This window comes from Ziziphus jujuba, chromosome 5 (assembly GCF_031755915.1).
Source record: "Ziziphus jujuba cultivar Dongzao chromosome 5, ASM3175591v1".
Taxonomy (NCBI): domain Eukaryota; kingdom Viridiplantae; phylum Streptophyta; class Magnoliopsida; order Rosales; family Rhamnaceae; genus Ziziphus; species Ziziphus jujuba.
In genome coordinates this window covers 30,236,549-30,242,641 of record NC_083383.1, presented here as the reverse complement: position 1 = coordinate 30,242,641, position 6,093 = coordinate 30,236,549, and the positions used below count along the sequence as shown (strand labels likewise).

The 6,093-nt window shown below is 33.6% G+C and overlaps 1 long non-coding RNA gene across 1 annotated transcript; it reads right to left on the bottom strand.

The window, feature by feature from the left end:
- Window positions 1-1,165: 1,165 nt before the first annotated feature.
- On the bottom strand, window positions 1,166-3,196 carry LOC132803926 (uncharacterized). The gene is made up of 3 exons (XR_009639188.1): window positions 2,761-3,196; window positions 2,588-2,648; window positions 1,166-1,360 (listed from the first exon to the last, which is right to left on the bottom strand). It is a non-coding gene; the product is annotated as an uncharacterized LOC132803926 (long non-coding RNA).
- Window positions 3,197-6,093: the final 2,897 nt, after the last annotated feature.

Here is a 6,093-nt window from a genome sequence, read left to right as displayed (position 1 = left end):
TGTTGTTTGGACAAAATTAGACAAAAATTGGACGTTGGATTAGTATAATTAGATATTAATAGAACCCATTAAAATGTTCAATTTTGAAAAATTAACTTTCGAGTAAAAAATTCCAATTTTGGATATCGAATCCTAAGGATTCCCAGTATAATTGGACTACTCGATGATTAATTTACATAATTTTATAATTGTATAAATTATTTTAAGACAACAGTACATATCAATGTCTATGAATGTCTTAGATTTGATTTATCAAAGTCTAAGGAATATTTTTTTATATTACACGTACTCATATTGAACTTGGAAATAACTCTGCGGAGGAGTAGGAGCAAATATCAATGGTACTTGAGAGTAATTATATTTTTAAATGAATTTGAGGATGCTAGTATAATATATATATATATATATATATGTATATGTATATAATTTGAATATAATATATTTGTGATTTGATTTAAATGGTAATTTTATGGATATGTGAATAATTGTTTTTATATATATATGTTATCACTTCATATGAATTTTGATAATATTTTAAGCGGTTCCAAATATTAATAAATTCATAGTGAATTTGTGAATCTTACTACTTAAATATCTTGGTATTTGAATTGATGTTTTAATCAATTTGGAAAATAATTAATTTTGAAAAAATATATTGAAAATTGTTTATATTTTTAGGCATGTTTGCGTGATTTGTTTTTCAAAATTCTTAAAGATGATTTATGATGATATATACTTTCACTTTAGGTATTTATGTTTTGGCATAAAATCATGATTAAATTTTTGAGATATTTAAATAAATAGTTGGATTTGAATATTAAATTATGCTTTATGGTATAATATTTTTTGGAAAAGTGGAAATGTATGATCTTGGAAAGATTATTTTATGAATATTATACTATTATTTTTAATTGGTATACCATATAGTATAAGTGTCAGGACCCGTCCAGAATTCCTTCCCCGGAACCCTAGACAGCCCTGATCCCAGGGAAACCCTACCGAACCCTCCAACGGAAAATCCGGCAGAGCCTCCCCTAAGGGATTTACTTACCACAATTTACCTGCACTGAAAACACACTTCGAAAAAAACATCCCCTTATTCCTCCCACAAACTACAAATTGGTTCCACAAATTGCAGCACTTAAAAAAAAAACAACAGCAGCAACCCAGTGCATAAAGAACAACTACACGTCCAATACAGTATACAGAGCGTTATACAACAAATGTGGAATTTATAAAAATGACAGATAAAGAAACAATACAAGATAGAGAGGAAAAAGGGAAGAAAAACTGCTTGAACCTTCGGCAACGAACTGAGACGTTGGGCTCGCCCCGGACAATCAACGTCTCCAACCTGGACCTAGGGGAACGGAATTTAAGAGTGTGAGATGCTAATCATCTCAGTGAGTGACCCTAAATACTGAACACCTTTAATAATAATAATATATAAATAAAGGAATTTAATTAAGCAATACCGAACAATTAAATAAATAAATATTTGAAGTAATAATTTCTCTCAAAACCCTCACTATTCACTCCGTTTGAAATGTTCCCCTTTTTAAAACATTTTCACAAAACCCGATATTCGTACTCCCCGAAAATCATGGGACCAAATAATTTAATAAACAACAAATAAATAAATAAATAAATAAATACCCCAAATATAAATAAACTGTAATAAATTATAATAAATAATTATAGAACACCTTTAGGGTTTAAAACATTATTTGCAATTTACACCGACAATTACACCTGACGCACCACACCATATACCGGTGATGCCCTCCGATACCCAGCGTCCCGAGCACCGACTGGTGGGGGGTTAAAGAGAGAAACCTGCAGCGGTCACTTCGGCGTCCCGACAGTACCAACTGCTAAAAAAAACCATCACCCGGCCAAGGAGGGGGGGCGGCTGTGCGCAATAATAACCTTGCCTGCCCACGGTCCAATGGCAACTCACGGGTGAAGTAAAAACCGTGCGCTAAACCAGATAATAACCGCGCACTACCACGTGTCCATACACCATACACCAGAACACCAATACTGTATGAGTGCGTCTAAAAATAAACATAAATAACCAACCGTACCGTTTTCCAAAATTACCGTGGAAAGTATACCAAATTTTCACAAAACACCATCCCACATATTTTTATTAAATAACCCGGTACGAAACATCGATAACAGATAAAACCATATCTTTTCTCGTAATACGAGATTCAACAATTGAAATACCGCGGACATAATTTATAAAATTCAAACCAATATTTTCGTAAAATATTTAACCCAATTATGCCCGGAAAATCAAATTTAAAACCACGTACAAATACCACCAAAATTCACTTTGCTTATGCATAATAAATTAAACAACAATATAATTCATAATTAAATCACCATAAAATAATAATCGGGAATTTCTTAATGATCCCAAAATTTCCATTTATTACCAATGGTAAATATATATATAAAATAATATTTTTCCCAATTATATTTAAAATACACCACATGAGCACAATTTACAGATATCCAATTAATACCACATAAATACAATTAATTACCCCAAAAATATTTTTAAAGGTGGGTCACTCACCTGGAGCACGCAATTAACCTACGATCCATCACGGGATCAATTTCACGACTCACCGGTGCTCCTAGAACAAAATTCACAGACAGTCAAATAAATTAATATTTTATTCGGATAAATAATACCCGGTACCCGGGGGCTTAAACGCAAACGTTAACCAAAATAGGCGAATGATATACCGAATCGAAGCTCGTGGGACGAGGATCACAAATCCGGTCTCCATCGACCCCAGTTCCGCCGGAGGTGGCCGGAATTTGATCGGGAAGTTTCGGCCGGTTTTCAATCCCTCGTATCTCGCAAACCGCTTCGAATTTTTGGGATTGGAGGCCATTTTTGAACTCAGGGGACCCAAAATAGGGGGAGAGGAGGCTCAATTGGGACTGGGCTGGCCGGAAAACACAAGAAAAGAGGAGAGAGAAAATCCGGCGGCCGGCGGCTTCTCCGGCCCGATCGGCGCGCGTCCGGCGGCGGCTGGCCGGGAAATTTGGTGGCTGAGGTCGCCTCTTCCTTCCGCACGTCACTGGCCGGCGCGTGTACAGTATGGGTGGCCGGAAAAAGAAAACACGGGAGAGAGAGAGGGACGGCCGGTGGGAGAGAAAAATAACAGTGCGTGGGTGTTTTGATGCTAGGGGAAGAAGAAGGAAAAAAGAAAAAAAGAAAAAGAAAAAGAAAAAGAAAGAATTGGTGTTTTCCCACGTGGGGAAAAGAAAAAGAAAAAGAAAAAGAAAAAAATAAAATAATTAAATAATTAAACAAAAATATTATTATTTAAAATAATAATAAAAATAATTTGATTTTAAACATGGTTGACATGTGGCATTTCACTATGGTGACACATGGTCACCTTCATTGAGTCACACGTGGCACATCGTTATGCGTGTAAAAATAATATTAAAATAATACAGTATTTGAAAAACTTTACAGGTCGATAACTTTCAAACCACATGTCCAAATCAGACGTGCCGCTAGTCTACGGACTCGTATCGACGAGTACTTCACAACCATGCATGAGTCAACGCTCAACCTTGCATGAATAAAAAGTCAACTCCGGCACCCTTTGGACAGTTTGGACCTCAACTTGTTTTGCTCATAACTTTCAAACCGTAGCTCCGTTTTCAACGTGCTACCAGTCTACGAACTCGTGCCAACGTGTACTTTGTAACGGTACCTCAGTCAACCTAGAATTCCAACCGGATCAAAAAGTCAACTTTTGACCCCTTTGGTCAACGGTCAACAGTCAACCTCGGTCAACGTGCAAAAATTCCGACATGGTTCGGGACGGGGTGTTACAATAAGTGTTTCTATTCAGTACTATATTGTAGCGCTCTAATTTGCCACAATAGTTATAAAATGTTAAGGGACATGAGATGGATCATTTCATAGGTTGATTATTGCCACAATGCCTTTCATATATTAAAGATCTTGAGGTGGGTTCATCCCATTAGTTTGTATTGTCTTGACGCCTTTAAGATACTAAAGGTCTTAAAATGAGTTCGTCGTATAGGTTCTTATTTATTTATTTTTTTTCTTAATGTTCATGGTGATGTTCCAAAAAACACCACCCACCACTTGGTGGCACTAAATACATTATATGATACATTATTTATGGTTTTTAGTACACTGTCGATTTTCTAATATTTATGATTTTATTGCACTTTTTATAATTATTTTATAAAATTATGTTTATATTATTTTCTGCTTAATATTTATATCATAATTAATCCAATTGATAATATTTTTAATAAAAATTAATTTATACTATTCAAGCACAGGGGTACAAGTTGAGTTTTATGAAATGATTTTTAAATGATATACCTTTCAAAAAAAGTGGAACCACATGTCTAGAGAGAAAAATTTACAAAAATTATATATTATTTTTTTTTATACTATGTCAATCACTGAGATATTTTTATCTCACATTTCATTTGTTATTAAATTTGTTTTCTCAGTCCAAGTAGTTAGTGAACAGTCTACCTTGCACATCATTTATTGTTTTATGTTTCCTATAGCAATAACAGTATTTATTTTTCCCTATTTATCTTTTTTTTTGCAAACTTATTCGCATAAGTTGTATTGTTTAATATTATAAATACTCTCAGAATGCTCTAAACTAAATTTTGTACACCATAATGATCCTAGCATATATATGTAGTAATGACCTATAGTTTGAGATTGTAGTTGGCACTTGCATGCTATTGCAATTTCATCTATGTATGTTGAGGTATTATTTTATATTGCATGCATTAGTTATTCATGATCTAAGTGATGTTCCATTGAGTTTTCCCTTAAAAATTGCTTAATTGGATTTCACTAGGAGAAGTTCTCGGGATGAATCCTGTCACTAACTTTTTTTTTTTTTGGGGTCAAAATCTCAAAAAGCAAAACCAATTGATATATATATATATATATATATATATTGAATAACCAAATGATATATTGACAACGGATGCTCGGTTACCAAAATAAAAATTGGATGGACTTTTCTTCATTGGATGAGTATGAAACCTGGTCAACCCAGGCCTAATCATATTTATCCTTTGCAAAAACATATTACAATAATTTCCTTTTTTTGGGGGGGGAATACATTAATTTCCTTGTTATTTTTCCTTTTTCTAACTTAATTTTATTCTAATTATATCAAAGAATGTAACTTTAATAAAAGCCAGAGGTCCTCTATACAATTTTACACAACAACAACAACCATCATTATTATAGTTATAGCCCAAATTTATAAACAAAAAACCTCAAAACTTACCACAACCCAAAAAAAAAAAAAAATTGAAAAGAAAAACTGCTTGTTATTTTTACTGTGGCATTAAAAGCTAAAAATATTTTACCAAAAAAATAAAAAGTCTAAAAAGGTCCGAGAAACAAAAACGTTTTTATCCCATCGCATTTGCACTTTTACAAGCCCAATTACGTTTTTTTTTAACTAAGAGTAGGAGACAACCTTATTGAATATCCCGCTAAACTTTGCGCCACGTGGCTCCACAATGGGCACCCGCTCATCCCCTCTCTCCCGCAGCTCTCTTTATCCTCGGCGAAAACGCTCACACGAAGTCCTGTGCGCGTTTTCTCTCCCCCGTTACGGCTACAATTTCTCCAACCTCCATCGTCCGATCAAGATCTCTGAAAAGTCAACGTGATCAAACGCAGTGTTCACACGGAGCCGCTGCCACGGCTTGAAAAACAATAAATATATTTTCTTTTCGAAAAAAGCATTAACTTTGATTACTCTTAAATACCTGCACTTAATTGTGCAAAGGAATAACTGTAATTCATTAATTATTAAAAAAAAAAAAGGTTTCTTTTTTGCCAAAGTCTCCTTGCATGTCAAACCTTTTTTTTTTTTTGCCTTTTAGAATAATACTTGGACTTCTCTTTAGGTCACATCTAATTTGGAAAATAAATGTAGGAATAAAATAATTATTTATAAGTCTATCATTTCGTATATTTGATATATTTTTAAATTTAAAAATAGTTATCATTTCATAGAAATGGATCAAAAATAC